At 39.4% G+C, this 17,941-nt stretch overlaps 1 long non-coding RNA gene across 2 annotated transcripts; it reads right to left on the bottom strand.

Moving 5' to 3' along the window:
• Nucleotides 1-786: 786 nt before the first annotated feature.
• LOC139074894 (uncharacterized) lies at nt 787-15,387 on the bottom strand. Of its 2 annotated transcripts, none has more exons than XR_011524801.1 (2): nt 8,523-15,387; nt 787-1,920 (listed from the first exon to the last, which is right to left on the bottom strand). It is a non-coding gene; the product is annotated as an uncharacterized lncRNA (long non-coding RNA). The 2 variants fall into 2 exon arrangements; XR_011524802.1 differs by having other exon boundaries at nt 787-1,915; nt 8,523-13,255.
• Between the last annotated feature and the right edge of the window lie 2,554 nt (nt 15,388-17,941).

Below are 17,941 nucleotides of genomic sequence, written 5' to 3'. Positions count from 1 at the left end.
ATTTACTGCATGGCCCTTTGATTTAAAGGATACTGAGCAAGAATCTAATTTTAGAAATGTATTTTTATGCTATAAACTTCTTGTGATTCACTGAAAATTAACAAAGATCAGGAAGGTCCCTAGGAGAGTATAGGTGAGGGGGTGCGTGTGTGCTAGCGTGTGCGCATGCTTGTGTGAGAATGTGTAAGCGCTTGGAGACGTAAGAGGACTTCCCAGGCTGGCTCACCCTCAGCGCTATTGACATTTAGGACTGCGTAGTTCTTTGTTGTGGGGGCTGTCTTGTGCATTGCAGGACGTTCAGTGGCATCTCTGGCTTCTACCCACCAGCAGCAGCCACCACCCCAAGTTGTGACAACCAAAAATGTCTCTAGATATTGCCAGCTGTCTCTTGGGGGGCAAAATTGGTTGAGAACAAAAGAGGATTTTGGCTATTTGGGGAAGCGCCTCTGTCTGACCCCCACAAGGTGATGATGAAGCCCAGGGAGACAATGCCGAGGGGCCTGCACAGACCCAGACATTCAGCAGTGTGCTGTGGCATTTTGGGGATGGTGGTCCAGTGTTTGCTCAGAAATTATTTCTGGCTTGGCAATGAGACCAAAACATCTCAAGTTGCTTTATTGATGTATCCAGTAAATTCGTAATGACCTTTGCTGTTTGCAGAGCACCAGGCAAAGTCTAGGATGAGTGCCTTGTCAGGAGGCACAGGGCAAAAGGTTTCTTTCCTCTCAGATTCAGTTATAATTTTTTTTAAATGTAATGTCTTAGTGAGGTAAAATATACACAACACAAAATTTATCATTTTAATCATTTTTAAGTGTACAGTTAAATGGCATTAAATACATTCACATTGTTGTACGGCCATCACTACTGCTCACCTCCAGAATTTTTTCATCTTCTCAAACCGAAACTCTGCACCCATTAAACACTAACTCTCCATTCCTCCCTCCTCCCAGTGCCTGGCAACCACCATTCTACTTTCTGTCTTTACGAATTTGCCTACTCCAGGGACCTCATATAAGTGGAATCATACAATATTTGTTCTTTTGTGTCTGGCTTATTTCACTTAGCATTATCACCACAAGGTTCATCTATGTTGTAGCATGTGTCAGAATTTCCTTCCTTTTAAAGACTGAATAATATTCCATTATATAAATATATACATACCCACATTTTATTTACCCATTCATTTGGTGATGGACACTTAGGTTATTTCCATTTTTGACTATTGTGAATAATGCTGCTATGAACATTAGTGTAATAATTCTTTCTCAATTGCTGAAAAAAGTCACTTTTCTTAAAATTACAAAAATCTCTTTTACCTCTGCATCGGTGGTTGGCTTCCCTGACAATCTTTCTCTCACACTTGCCCTCTCTCCTGCTCTGTCACCATATTGGATATTTGGCATTCGTGTCTGCTTGAGATCCCTCCTTCCTTGCGTAACAGCATCTTGATTTTCCTTGGGGAAACCAGAGGTCTTCCACTCTCTGTTCACATAACCTGGGTAGGGCTGACACACTTCCGCTCACCATTCAGCTCCTCTAACTTTATCGTCCTCATCCCTGAAAGGATTTGGCATTGACCTAGGTTCATCCAATCAGACATTTCATCTCCCAGGCCATCCTGACTGTTCAACGATGGGCATATGATCCAAGTCAGGCCATTAACATGCAGTTCCAGGAATTTCTCTGGAGATTTTAGGGAATGAGAAGTGGCCTTTCTCTGGGGTTGCTGAGGGGAAGGCTATAGACGTGGAGCTGCCTGCGGCCATCTTTGCCACCATGAAGGATGAGCCAGAAGAGAATGGAGCCATGCAAAAGAAAATAGAGCCCAGAGGGAGAACGAGATTGGTGATATCTATATTGTGCCCCCAGATGATCTTTTTCTTTCTTTCTTAAGCCAGTTGGAGTTGAGTTTCTGTCCTTGCAAAAAAAAAAAAAAAAGAACCACATTTAATACACTCCCTTTTCTTCCACAGCTGCCATTTGTTTTACAATTCTGAAATCTGAGCAAGCAAACATTTCCTTTGCATTTCAGGACCACAGACAATTGTTTGCGGGTGGGGGATAGGGCAACACCTGAGTCATCCTGTGGCACACCTGTCTATCCAGAATAGAGATGAGTAAATGATAATCTCTCATAAACTTTAGAGTGAAATCAGGGCGATGTGTCAGGCACATAAACAACTGTTCCATAAGACAGAATGTGAGGGCAAAAGCCACCTTCAGATAAACAGCCCAGGAGTTTATGGCTGCCACCAAGATGAGCTGACCCTGGGCCAACAGACAGTTCTGCTCCCTTTGTCACAATGCCAGAAATTCCAACAGTAAGAGCAGTTGTCGTTTTCGGAAAGCAATCCTAATCATCCTTTTTGGGGAATGCAAATGCCTTGGTGAGAATTAAGTATCCTAGTTATCCTTAAAGGGTAGGGAAGGGTGGCAGGACCAAGTGGGACCCCAGCCAGCAGCCCAAGTCGAGGGTTCAAAGGACATGGTGATCTCTGGTTGGAACTAAAAGGTTTCACCCATGGGTGGGCCAGGACTTTCTGGGTTGGAGCAAGACTGGAAGTCAAGGGACATAAATGGGAGCAGGACCTCAGGAGTAATGGAGTAGGGGTGGACAGGAACAAAGCAAAAGGACAAGGGCTTAGCTAAGTGTACTGTGTAGTCAGAGGCTGGCTTCATAAGTAAGAAATAGAAGTAAAACCCAGTTGGAGGAGTCAGTGTAAGATGAGAAAAGGGTTTAACGAAGACCACAGGTCAGAGGGCACCTGGATGCCGGTGCCTAACCCCAGGCACAGTGGATTCTGGCTTCACTTATTTCATTCAGTCCTCACAACCACGGCGTGAGGCAAGTGTCATAATTATTAGCCCATTTTACAGACAAGGGAGCTGAGGCCCAGAGAGGAGAAGGGCGGTGCCCAGGACCACATACTTGTGAACAGTGGAGCTAGAATTCAACCAACTGCTTCCAAAGATAGTGCCTTACTTCTTTTATTCTTCAAATTTGGTGAAATGTCATCTTACAATTTTTTTTAAACTCTTCAGGTTTGGCAACTCCCTCTACAAACTATTTTATTTTCATAATCATGGTTACACATATATACAGACAGCATACAGATAGCGTACAGATACAGCCCTGGCGTAACTATACATATTTCTCAATTCTAAATAATTTTATCTTTCTGCTCAGGGAAAATACAAACAATCCTATCAGCCTGAATAATAACAATTTTATCTTTGATATACAAATTGCTATCAGGTAAAAAAGTTTCCAGTTAAAGACAAGGCATATCTTGTTTGCAAGAAATTCTTCATTTAATGGCAAGTGTGAATAATTTGCTAGAACCAAAATGCTCAGTTCCTTGACAGCTGGTAGGGTTTTTTTAATGAGTCCTATTATACCCAAATATATGCATGGAAATTTATATTGGGATTTAAAATAGTGGTTAAAGATATCTAAATATGTTCAGGAAACTGGCTAGCCTTATTAAAAAAACAAAGAAAGATGAATCTTTGCCTCATTCTATACCTCACAATAAATTCTAAATGAACTAAAGGTTGAAATGTAAAGAGAGACCATAAAAGCACTAAAATAAAACACGGGTGAATATTTTTGTAATCAGGAAAGGGGAGAGACTTGACAAGAACACTAGACATCTATTACATAGGAAAAAGTTCTATCAACCTGAACCAGATAAAATATAGAAATTCTAAACAAGAAAAGAAAAATGATTTCCAGAAACAAGAGAAATGAAAAACTTGGGGAAAATATTGCATACAAATGATAAAGTGTTGCAATCCCTACTACATAAAGAGCTTTTAGAAATCAATGTGAAGAAAATCACAAAGAAAAATGGGCAAAAGACACACTCAGGGAATTCATAAATAATAAACACACAACAATCGGTGAAAAGACGGTCATAGTAGCTAAACAAAGAAATTAGTGTAAGCATATCAATGAGATATCATTTTTTCTCACTTATTGGACTGACAAATACCAGATGGATTATATCCAGTGTTGACAAGAGTATAGTGAAGTGGGCTCTCTTGTACATACTTGATGAGAATATAAATGTAAATGAGAATATTTTGACAATATGTATCAAAGGGTAAAATATCATATGCTCTGGCCCAACAATTCTATTTCTAGGGACTTACCCTTTGGAAGTAAACAGATCAGTGTGAAAAGAGTTACAGACAAGGATGTCCATTGTCATGCTATTTATAATAGCAAATTAATATGGAGGCAAGATAAATGTGTGTTAATGGTGACTACTTAAGTAAGTAGTATTTAAATGATGATGTGGATTAGAGGTTGGCGAACTATGTGGATTAGAGGTATGGACCAACTTTAGCTAGTTGCCTGTTATTTTATTCACTAAAAGCTAAGAAGGCATTTACATTTTAACTGGTTAATTTCTTAAATTCTTTTTCATACTTTTTTTTATTGAGGTACAATTGACATACAACATTATATTAGTTTCAGGTATACAACACAATGATGCAATATTTGTGTATTTTGCAAAATGATCACCACCAGTGAAGTGAACATCTGTCATTATACATAGTGACAAAAAATTTTTTCTTGTGATAATTTTTAAGATCTACTTTCTCAGCAACTTTCAAATATGCAATATAGTATGATTAACTATAGTCAGCATGCTGCACATGAAATCCCATGACTTATTTATTTTATAACTGGGAGTGTGTATCTTTTGATCTGCTTCACCTATTTCTCTCTTCCCCTCCCACCCCGCCGCCCCCCCAACCTCTGGCAACCACCAATCTGTTCTCTGTATCTATGAGCTTGGTTTTTTCCTTTTGGAGTTTTTTAGATTCCATATATAAGTGAGATCATATGGTATTTGTCTTTCTCTGTCTGACTTATTTCACTTAGCATAATTCCCTCAAGGTCCATCCATGTTGTCACAAATGGCAGGAGTTCATTCTTCTTTATGGCTGAATAATATTCCATTGTCTACGGAATATACATATGTTCCACTTATACGGAACATATATATATATATATACACTACTTTTTTCTTTATTCTTTCATCTATTGATAGACACTTGGGTTGTTTCTTTATTTTTTAATTTTTTTAAAGATTGGCACCTGAGCTAACATCTGTTGCCAATCTTTTTTCTTTTCTTCTTCTCCCCAAATCTCCCCAGTACATAGTTGTATATTCTAGGTGTGAGTGCCTCTGGTTGTGCTATCTGGGATGCCACCTCAGCATGGCCTGATGAGCGGTGCCATGTCAGTGCCCAGGATCCAAACTGACGAAACCCTGAGCAGCCAAAGCGGAGCGCACAAACTCAACCACTCGGCCACGGGGCTGGCCCCCAGGTCATTTCTTAAATGGTTATTAAATACCTACATAATATCCTCTTAGCCCACAAAGTCTAAAATATTAGTTAATATTTAAAATTTGGCCCTTTAAGAAAAAAATTGCCCATCTCTATGGTAGATATTTCTACATATTGTAAAAATTTCAGAGTATAAAAGGTAGTTTATAAAACAACATGCATCATATGATTCCATTTAGGTAAAATTAAATGCATATGTAATATGTGACTGCACAGAGAGCTATCTGAAAGATATATATTAACTGTCACTATCTTTGGATGGTATAAAATATATATTTTAAATTCTACTGCTGGCCATAAAAGGCTTAACTAAATGGAAAGACATCATGTTCAATATTGTAATGATGTTAGTTTTCTCTTTAAGTCATAAATTTAATGCCACCCTAAGTAAGACACAACAGGAGTTTGGGAGAACTTGGTAAAATGATATTAAATATATTAGTTAAAATAACACTAGCTGCTGTAACACATAAACCCTTCATCTCAGTGGCTAAGCGCATTAAATGTGTGGTTTGTTTTTCCGGTTGATTTTTTTATCACTCCTGAGCGTTCCGCAGGGGGCCGTCCAAACAGTGTTTCAGGGATGAGCTGCTCCCATCTTGTGTCCCCATGATTTTTAACATTTGGCTTCCAAGATTGCCAGACAAGGAAACAGAAAAGATGGAGAAACAGACCCACTTCTTAGCCACATCACGCCAAATGTGACCTGCATCACTTTTACACACATTCCGTTGGTGAGAACTAGGCAAATGGCCACAGCTGAGATGCAAGGGGGGCTGGGAAATGTCGTCTCAGGCTGGGCAGCAGCTTCCCCTCCTCAGCCTCCCCAACACTGTGGAAGGAGAGAGTGAATCTGTTGGGGATAGTAACTAAATCTGCCAATGAACTTCCTAAGGGACAGTACACGTGAGAATATCCAGGAGCATTCTGAGAAATAAGAGAATTAGAAGGAACTAGCGCTACCAGGTACCAAATAACAATAATTAAAATAGATTACATAGTTTAGAACTGGAGAAGAAACAGACAAGTCACTGAAACTGAATAAAGGGCCTAGGAATAGCCCCCAATATTTTTAAGGATTTAGTTTATGATAGAGGTAGAGTTTCAAATCGGTGGGAGTAACAGGATGGTAGGACAATGGGCTAACTTTTGGGGAAATAAAGAAAACTAGATCATTACCTCTTCTTACAAGAAATTAACTTTCCAACAGAGCAAAAACTTAGACCTAAAAAATATATAAAAATGTGGATTAATTAATTTTTACCATTGAAATTGGAAGACCTTTCTGAACAGGACACAAGACACATAGAATATACCAAAAAAGGTAGACAATTTTGACAGAGATGCAAAAGCAATGCAGTGAAGGAAAGAACCTTTTCAACAAATTATGTTGAAGTAACTGAGCATCCACAGACAAAAAAGAGAACCTCAACCTAAGTCTTACATCTGATATCAAAATTAACTCAAAATGGATGACAGACTTAAATGAAAATTCTTAAACTATAAAACTGTAGAAAAAAACATAGAAGAAAATCTTCGGGATCTAGCATTAGGCAAAGCAAAGAGTTCTTAGATTTGACACACATGATGATTCATAAAAGTAAAAATTGATAAGTTAAATTTAATCAAAATAAAACTTTTGCTCTCCAAAAGACTCTGTTAAGAGGGTGAAATGACAAACTACAGGCTGTGAGAAAATATTTTTGATCGCAAATCTGCGAAAGAACCCATGGGTAAACTATATAAAAAACTCTCAAAACTCAATAGTAAAAAAAAACCAAAACTCAAACCAATTAGAAAATGGGCAAGAGATGTGAGGCAACAATTCACTCAAGAGGATGCACAGAGAGCAAATAGCCCATGAAAAGATGTTGAATATCATTAGGCATTAGGGAAATGCAAATTCAAACCATGATGAGTCATCCCTACATACCTATCAGAATGGCTAAGATTTAAGAAAAAAAGTGATAACATCAAATCCTGGCAAGAATGTGGAGAAACTGGATCACTCATACATTTCTGATCAGAATGTTTAGCACATTGTCAAACTGGAAAACAGTTTGACAGTTTTTTAAAAACCTACATGACAAAATAAAGTAACATTGGATTATAAGACAAAGTATGAAATAAATATCCATGAATCCATACTGATATAAATAAATGACTGAATGAATAAATAAATGAGGAAGAAACAAATCTCTCATGCAGGAGGATTCCAAGTAATTTTTGTAGAAATTCTACCCTCAGGGAGGTAGAGTAATAACTATCTTCTCCTTAGGTGTAGGCTGTGTGTAGTGACTTTCTTCCAAAGAGGACAGTATGGAAAGGGGGATAAAAGAAGATAATTTATAGTGGAGAATCCAGGTGATTAAGGTCAATATCAACAGCGATATGTCACGTTGATAGTATGTACCCTCGATATGATATGATGAAAATAATTGATACATGCAACAGCATGAATAAATTTCTAGAGAGTTTGCTGAATGAGAAAAAGCCAATCCCAAAAGGTTACATATTGTATGATTCTATTTACAAAACATTCTTGAAAGGGCAAAATTACAGAAATGGAGAAAATTCAATGGTTGTCACAGTTGAGGACGAGGTGGGGGTGGGAAGGGGATGTGTGTGGTTGTAAAAGGGCGCCATGAAGGATCTTCATGGTGATGCAACTGTTCTGTGTGTTGACTGTATCAATGTCAACATCCTGGTTGTGCTATTGTACTATAGCTTGTGAGATGCTACCATTGGAGGAAACTGGGTAAAGCACATACTGGATCACTGTGTACCTTTTCTCACAACTGTGTGTGAATTTACAATTATCTCAAAATAAAAAGCTCAGTTCAAAAAAGGTAATTAAAATTTAATTAAAAAAATACAAAACATCTATGTATAGACAAAATACACACACACAAAGACTAAAGACAGAGAAACTAGGAAAATATTTGCCACACGTATGACAGACATAGGCTAATTAATTTTTTAATTGACAAGGTCCTTATACATTAATAAGAAAAGGACAACTCCTTCTTTTAATCAGGCAGAACATTGATAAAGGAATGGCTAATGAACATATGAAAAGTTGCTCAATCTCATTCATTACGGCTTAACCTTATTCATAGTTACAGGAATGAAAATCAAAACAAGCTATTTCTTACCAATTGGGCATCTTATATTTTTTCCTGGGCTGAGAGAGATGTGAAAAACTGATCCTTTCAAATCCCACTGGTGGAAAGTACAGCCTATTGGGAGAAAATTGGGGGAGCATTTTTCAAAATGTGAAATGCACACTACCTCTGATCTGGCAATCCCATTGCTAAAAATTCACCCTTCAAATAAATGCACAAAAACTTTCCATAACAGTTGTTCAAAGATATCCGTTGCAGCATTGTACATAAGCAAAAAACTAGAAATTACTAAAATGACCATGAACAGTTAAATATATTCCACTAGATCTAAACCAAGAAATACTATGTAGTTGATGAAAATGAGGTTGATCCATGCGTACTCATACGGAAACACCACTAATTTTTTATTAAATGAAAACATAAGTGTTTTATTAAGTGAAAAAAGCAAGGCAAAGTATAGTGTGTAGGGCATGAGCACTTTTGTATAAATTTTTAAAGGATATACTTGTGTGTGTTATAATTGCAAAGAACGTAATTTCCAGTATATTATAAATGTTGTAGTTTTAAGTTAAAACCATCATGTAATTCTTTTAAAGGTATACAGTGGAATGCAAATACCATCATGACTTTTTTTATCTACCCAATATCTGTTTTAAAAATACACAAACAAGCTCATCTCCAGAAGTTGGAAATTTTACGTGGCTCCTGTTACTCCATGAACTTGTATTTTCATTCTAGTTAACCTCCTACCCTAGATTTTTTTAAGCTCAAAAGGTTTTTATTGATCACCCTATCATACCCTCCCAAACAAAATCATATCTATATTATACACAGCACATAGCATATATATTTTTTATACGTATATATACAGAGAGAGAAATTAATACTTTAATACATTTTATGTGACTGTTGGGTCTAAATGCTCATTTTATTCCCTTCTGGATTGAATTATCATTACAATTATTATTAATAGACAATTGATCAATATAACCCAACTATACTACAAATGTTGATAGTTATTAAACATAAAAGAAAATTTTATTGGAAATGTATCTTTTAATGAGATGGGTAGAGCAGGTTTTACTTATTTATTCAATGACTTTATATATCCCAAGATGACTATAGCTTATTTCTAGGAGACAGTGTTCAGTCTCAATTCAATTTCCATTTTTCCTTTTTGTAGATATAGGCATGGAGAGACCTTTCACAAAAATAAATAGAGGAGGATTGTAAGCGGTTTTCTATAGCAATGCTACACACTTCTTTGAACACCTTTAGAGTTATATGCCAAAAATAACATAGTGTCTATTCTTCTAAAAAAATTTTAATCAAGCTGACAACGCTATCATATTCCCCTTCAATTTTGTTGAAAGCAAAGACTTCTTCTCAAACCTAAAAAAGAATTTGATCCTTGGTCATTATTATTATTCACTTTCTCAATGCCCACCTCAGTATTTCTAATTGTATCCCAACCCAGATTTTAATTCCCAGGGCAAAACACCAGTGAAGATTTGGGATGAGCGAGAATTATGTTCTGTGAAGTGGGAGAAGGGCAATGGGGAAAGGGAGTGGATCACACGAGGTGAGGATCTGGAAATGGATGCCCTTCAAACAGTTTCTTTTTCATTATCTCCCCACCATGAAGACTTTCAGACTTTTTCCTTCCTAATCACCCCCTCTATTAAGTTTTAATACCATAGATATATGGTCTATCTGTTTATGTAGTGCTGCCCTTTGGAGGGCTACAAACCACCCCCCAAGACCCAATTTTTGAACCCTTGGGGGAAACACCACCTCCGCTGGGAAGGAATCCCTTAAAAGCATCCTTGTGAGACGTGGATAAGGAGAACAGATTAGTGGTTACCAGGGAGGAAGGGGGTGGAGGAAGGGTGAAAGGGGTAAAGGGGCACAGGTGTATGGTGACAGATAAAAACTAGACTATTGGGTGTGAGCAAGATGCAGTCTATACAGAAACTGATATAGAATAATGTATATCATGTATATGTAACCTGAAGTTACACGTTATAAACCAATAAGACCTCAATAAAAAAATTGAAAAAGTATCCTTGTAAAACTCCTGGGAAGACTTTGTGACTCCCAAGAGGAAATCTGTGCCCCTCGGAAGCACATTGCTCCAGCCAAGTGGGACTCATCTCCGCTTCTCAATCATTCCATACTGTATTACAGTCAGAAACTTCCTTCCCTCTTTCACCACCCCCCCTCCGGGTCCCACTCACCTGGAACATCCTCAGGTCTCAGCATACTCACCTCTCTCTTTCCCAGCACCTCCTATAGCACCCTTCTGGACTTGCCACAAGACACTGAAATAGCCAGGCTCTCTATCTGGGGCCACTGCTAGATGGTGCTCTGTGAGCTCAGAGACCATGTCTGCCATGTCCACTGTTAAATCTTTATTCCTAGCACACAGCTTGGCACAAAGCATTAATGAAGGAACCAATCACCCAATAATTGCCTTCTTCCTCCCAACCCACACCCGGAACCTGCATTGTTACCCAAAGTTTGGTCTCTGATCCCAATGCCAATCCAAATAATGAGAACAGAGTCTTGGGTGGAAAAGGAAAGGCTTTACTTTGCCAGGCAGAGGGAGCAAAGCAAGGGCTAGTACCTCAAAAATTGCAAGCTCCCCGTTAAGAAATGGGTAGAGGTTTTTATGTGGGGCTTTAGGTAGGGGAGGGGGGCTGTGGCCTTCTTGGTCAGCATTTTCCCATCAGCCTGTGTTTGCGGCTGCTTATAGTGGAGGAGACAAAGGATTTCTCAGACAAGTGTCCTTGGCTGTTTGTCTCCATGATGGAAGGTAGACTGACGTCAGGAAGTCGTGGAGTTGGGTCTGGGAAGCTTTGGTCTCTTGATAGTCTCTGGACATTAGTTTCTCTGTAAAAGAACTTCAAGGTCCTGTGATTAGCCACAACTTTAGTGGGAACTCAGCATGAAGCCATCTGGACTTTAACAACTTGTAACTTCTATTTGGTTGTAAAGCTCAGGGAGTCAGAGTTTGAGGAGTTTAAGGAATATAAGGAGTTAAGCAGTATAAGGAGTATATGAGGGTAACTAAAGAACCAGGGAACTGGAAATGAGCACTTTTAGTTTTAACCCATATATGCTGGGTTCACTGTAGGGGAACCAGTATCAGGGTTGATATTTATCTAAGAGCTGGTAACAGTATTGGTTAGCTACAGAGGGGTAATAAACCATCCCCAAACATAGTAGCTTAAAGCAACCATTCAGTGAGCTCATGATTCTGCGAGTTGGCTGAGCAGTTCTTCTAGTCTGGGCTGGCTTGGCTGATCTCATCTGGGCTCACTTGTACATCTGCGGTCAGCTGCTGAGTTGGCTGGGGTCTGGGTCTAGGGAGGGCCTCATCTCTTGCCTCATCTCATCTGGGACAGCCCACCTCTGCTCCACGTGGTCTTCTCATCCAACAGACGAGGCCAGGCTTACTCACATCATGGTCGCCACATGGTTTCTGAGAGCAGCAGGAGAAGGTGAATCCAGGGCACAAGCACCTGTCAGGTTGCTGCTCAGGTCTTGTTTCTTATTGTCCCATTGGTCAAAGCAAATCATATGACCACTCTCAATTCAAAGAGTGGAGAGAGACTCTAGAAGACTTCATAGCCATTCTTTGCAACCTACCACACTTCATCACCAGCACCAAGGAGAAAGCTGCCCTTTTCCTATACATGGTTTCCTGTAATGTTCCTTTTAGCATGATTTCACCAGGGTATTCCTAAGGCCCATCCCTGATTCCTACTCCTCAAGGCCCACCCCTACCTCTTCCTTAAGGGGGCCCGTCTCCTTATGTCTCTGAATTCTCTCCCCTCTGCCCTCTGGAAGCCACAATGCCCCCTCAGTCTTCAGACAACCAGCACTAAAACTCATCCACAACTTGGAAACAACCAGAACAATGGGTAAAACCAGAACAATGTGCCTTACCTGAGTTCCCAGAACTCTCCCAGGTCTCTTTATTACTCACTTAATCACAGAGTTTAGCAAATTCTCTCTCAAGACAGAGCAAGATGATTTTCCCAGCACTGAGCTCAGCAAGATCTTGGATCTTATTCCCTGACATCTGTCTTACCCTCCAGGAGTCCAACAGGTATCGGTGATCCGGCCTTGAGAGATGCCTCACTTAAACAGTGCCTGCATTATTTCAAGAGTTGTTGGTACTGGAGGCATCTTTTTCCCTCTCTCGTGCTGATCCTCAAGCTGACAAAATTTAAGCAAGAGCCCAACATGTGTCATGATAGCATGAGTCCCCCACATCCGAATCCCAAGGATGTTTTCCTAGAGTAGCTATAAATCAAATGTCTTGGTACAGGTAGGATTACACCATCTTCCACACTATGACTACCTTGAGTCATCAGAGCACTTAATTAGCACTGTAATTATTTTGGTTTATTTGTTTGTTTGCTTCACTGTCTCTCAGTGCTTGAAAAATACTTGTGGAATGGATAAAAATGATGACAAGTTCAGGCAAGGACCACAAAAGCAACAAACAGGATGCCAAGTTACAACCACCAGGAAAGTTTACACAAGGTGATGGGGAAAAGTCCTTCTGGGGAGGTGATGCTTAAAGCTTTAAGGGGTAAAGTTGAGTCAGAAAAGGGAACAGCAAGCGCAAAGGCCAGCAGAGGCAGAGTTTGGTAGGTTAAGGAAAAGAAAGAAGGCAGGGCTAGAGGAGTGTCATGGGAAGAGGAGAGAGGCACAAGATGAGGTAGGAGAGGTGAGGAGGGACCAGACCACGCAGGGTCTTGGGTCTTGTAGACCATGAGAAGGACTTGGATTTCATACCAAGGGGAAGAAGGGTCCTTGGGGATTTTAAGGAGGGGTGTGGAATGCTCCATTTTACATTTGTTGCAGCTACCTCAGAACGAAGCTCTGCCTTTTGTACAATGGACTCTTGCGTTTTCCTGTGAAGACCTCAGCCCCTCCACCTGGCTGGCTCTTAAAGCACTTGAACCTCAACCACTGGGGCAATTTGACGTCCAGGTCTTTGCCGAAGGATCTGACCTTAAGTTCCCTGTCATGGAATCTTGTATAAAACGTCCAGCTTTCAGGACATTATTTAGGCATATCAGTTCTGCAGTCCTATGTTTTCCAGATTTTCTAAATTCTACTCTTGCCTTAAATCCAGCGTCCCAGAGCTATATGATTGGACTGCGTTGTGTCGGCCCCACAGAATTTCACTTCAGTATTAATCATCAGCTTGCATCACGGAACCCTGGAGCAGCAGCTGACAAATCCAGGCCCACAGCACTTGCAGGGATCTCACTGAGGATGCTCAGGAAAAGCTCCTCGGGCCTCTGGGTAGGAAGAGTTGTGCCTTTCTTGAGAACGAGGCTGGCTTGCAATTTTACGGAAACTAAATCATGTTTCAATCCTTGAGAGGACTGGGAGAGAGTCAAATTTGTAGCCCACTTCCAGTACCTGTGTGAGGCAATAAGATATGCACAACTGTGGGCCTTTTGTTTTTGTTTAACTCATGTTCAAGCTCCCCTAAGCAGTTATGTTTGCCTTTTGTGTTGTTGTAGCCACCTCAATTCCTTCTGTGGAACAAGGAGGGATACGAAAAAGTAAACCAAAATAAGAACATATATCCTGTCCATAACAGATATTTTATTCCTGACCATCCATGCCTTCCCTACAAAAAAGTAAAAAACTCTAAGATAAAAATATAGTTGGACTCTGCTTTGAACTTCATAAATTTTCTGACATCATACAAACATATTCTCTGAAGTAGAGCAAACACAATCAAAATGACTCCACCTTGGGGAGCTAATGATCTAAAAGCTTTCCAATTTTTCTCTCTTGCCCATCTTGCATTAGCAAAAGGCAGAAAGCCAGATATTCTACTTCCCAGCCCCCCTTGCAAGTAGATGCAGTTCTAGGGTTCCCAGATTTAGCAAATAAAAATGGGGGACACCCAGTTAAATTTGAATTCCAGGTAAGCAACACATGACTTTAGTATAAGTATGTCCCAAATATTCCATGAAACATAATTACACTAAAAAAATTTTGTGTTGTTTACCTCAAATTAAAATTTAACTAGGTATCCAGTATCTTATCTGGCACTCCTACCTAGTTCTTACTATGAGATATAGGGGAAAATATACTGGAGCACACGTGGGAAAAATTTTATTCTGGATAAAAAGGTAAGACCCATCTTTTTTCCTACCATGAATGCAGTTGTGATGCCTGGCACTCTAGCAGCTACTTTATGATCATAAGGCAACAGCAAAAGATTAAAAGGCCACATGCTGAGGAAGACAGAGCACATAGAGCAAACCCAGGTCCTTGATGATATTCTTCAATCAATACTCTATCACTGAGACTGAAAGCATTCTAGATACCCGCTGGTGTTTTGGGGTTTTTTTTTTTTTACAGCCATTTCTGCTGCTAAATATTCAAAAGCCTCCCTAAGAACTGTAAGATTTTTGGAAAAAAGGATCACTCAGCATCAGCAGCATCTAGGGCAGCCCAAAGATGGGAAATAAGCCAATCTGATAAATGTGGAAACTTATCAGAAATAAGGAAATGAGACGGCAGGGCAACCACATCCACAAGCACTAGTGGGGATGGGGGATTTTTATGTGCTGCTTGGGGCAAGAGGAGAGGGGATATATATATATATAATGTAGCAGTCAAAAGCACAAGTTCTAGAGCCAACCTGCCTAGTTTCAAACTCAGTTCCATCATTTATTGGCTATATGACTTTGGACAAATTGCAAAATATCCATGCGCCCTTATTTCTTCATCTTTAAAATAAAGACAGAAACAGAACATGACATAGTGTTGTTATAAGGACAGAATGCGTTAATATAAGTAAAGCAATTAGAAACACAAATATACAACCAGTTAGGGATCATGGATGGCATACAAGCATGCTCTTTGCATATGCTAATCCCTCAGCTGCGGGTACTCTTTCCTCATCTCCTTGTATGAGATAGCCTCAGGAAAGCTTTCCCACCAGCCGAGAATGACTAAGCTGCTTTGGTCAGGTGAGGCCATGGCTTTCCCACATGTTTGCCAGCTTTATGGCAAGGCATATTTAACTGTCCATCCTCTCCAGAAGAATGGAAGCTCCTTAAGGGCATATACCATGTCTGTCTTGCTCAACTTGTATTCAATATAATAATAAAAGAAGGATGAAAGGGAGAAAGGGAAAAGGAAATCAGCATTTGGGATGGACTGAAGGTGGGCAGAGCTGCAGGGATGAAATCCAGGGAAAGCACAGTCCAAGGAGAGAGACTAGCGTTAGACAAGGCCCACTGTGAGTCAGCTGGAGAATAAGACTGTAAATGCAGGACTGAGAAGGATAGGCTGGTGGTGGTATATAGGAATGCAGGAAGTTAAGAATGAAGCCCAAAAAGACTAGGTGTGAGACAACGGATGACTGAGTCAGGCTGGCAGTAGGACAGGAGAGATGTCTATCAACAGACCATGGCCACCCAGTTGATGAGGAGAACAAGAAAAAGCAGGGAGTGAGTGACTCTCAGGACTCTGAGTGGAGTGGGGGTCCACCAGCAAAGAAAGCAGAGCCATAAGGTAGAGATATTTAGGAGGGGGAAGAGATGTATTTTTTAGACATGTTGAGTTTGAGGAGCCAGTGAATCATCTAAGAGGAGGTGTAGGACAGGGACCTGGGCAAGCAGCCTGGGAAAGAGAGTTTGAGACAAACTCTGAGAGTCAAAAGGTTATGGTGAGAACAACCAGACAGAAGATCAACAAGGAGACAGAGGACTTGAATAACACTGTGAACAAACTGGACGTGACAGACGTATACAGAACATTCCAACCAATAACAGCAGAATATACATCTCTCTCAAGCACACACAGAACATTCTTCAGGACAGACTATATGTTAGGCCACAAAATTAGGTCAAAAATTTTAACAGATTGAAATCATACAAAGGATTTTTTCCTAACAAAATGGAATAAACTAGAAATCAACGGCAGAAGGAAAACTGGTAAATTCAGAAATATGTGGAAATTAAACAGCACACTCTTAACCAATGGGCCACAGAAGAAATCAAAAGAGAAATTAGGTATTACCTTGATAAAATGAAAATGAAAGGAGAACATACCAAAACTTACGTGATGCTGTGAAATACGTGCTAAGAGGGAAATTTATAGCTGTAAACACACACTAAAAAAGGAGATAGACCTGAAATCAACAAGGTAAATTTACATCTTAAGGAACTAGAAAAAGAACAAACCAAAAGCTAGTGAAAGGAAGGAAATAAGGATTAGAGCAGAAACAAATGAAATAGAGAAAGACAAACAATAGAGAAAACAAAATCAAAAGCTCATTCTTCAAAAAGATCAAACCAGATGACAAGCCTTTAGCTACACCAACAAAAAAACAGAGAAGACTCAAATTACTGAAATTAGAAATTAAAGTGGGGACATTACTACTGATTTTACATAAATAAAAAGGATTATAAGAGAGTACTATGGACAACTGTACACCAACAAATTGGATAACCCAGACGAAATGGACAAATTCCTAGAAACACACAAACTACTAAGATTGAATTATGAAGAAACAGAAAACCTGAAAAGACCTGTAACTGGCAAGAAGATTGAATCAGTCATTAAAAACCTCCCAACAAAGAAAAGTCCAGAACAGATGGCTTCAGTGGTGAATTCTACCAAACATTTAAAGAACACCAATTCTTCTTAACCTCTTCCAAAAAACTGAAGAGGAGGGAAAACTTCCTAACTCATTCTATGAGGTCAGCCTTTCCCTCACACCAAAGCCAGACAGCGACACTACAAGAAAACCATAGACCAATATCCTTTATGAACATTGATGCAAAAGTCCTCAACAAAATACTAGCAAACCAAATTCAGCAGCATATTGAAAGGACTATATACCATGACCAAGTGGGGTTATTCCTGGAATGCAAAAATGGTTCAACATACAAAAATCAATAAATGTAATATACCACATTAACAAAACGAAGGGAAAACGCACATCATCTCAAGTGACGCAGGAAAAGTATTGGACAAAATTCATAACTTTTCGTGAAAAAAACACTTCACAAAATAGTAATAGAAAAAAACTACCTCAATATAATAAAGACCATCTATGAAAAACCCACAGCCAACATCATACTCAACCGTGAAAGACAAAGCTTTTTCTCTAAGATCAGGAAAAGAAAATTCCCTCTTTTGCTGCTTCTATTCAATATTGTACTGGAAGGTCCACCAGGGCAATTAGGCAAGAAAAAGAAAGAAAAGGCATCCAATCTGGAAGGGAAGGAAAATTATCTCTGTTCCAAATTACATGATCTTATATATAGGATATTGCACGAAAAAACTATTAGAATAAACAAATTCACCAAGAGTGCACAAAATACACACACACAAATTAGTTGCATTTCTATACACTAAAAACGAATAATCCTAAAAGGGATTTTTAAAAATTC

Source organism: Equus przewalskii, chromosome 12, assembly GCF_037783145.1.
Source record: "Equus przewalskii isolate Varuska chromosome 12, EquPr2, whole genome shotgun sequence".
Lineage (NCBI taxonomy): Eukaryota > Metazoa > Chordata > Mammalia > Perissodactyla > Equidae > Equus > Equus przewalskii.
Note: the sequence above shows the minus strand (reverse complement) of the source record. Positions and strands in the feature narration are given on the sequence as shown.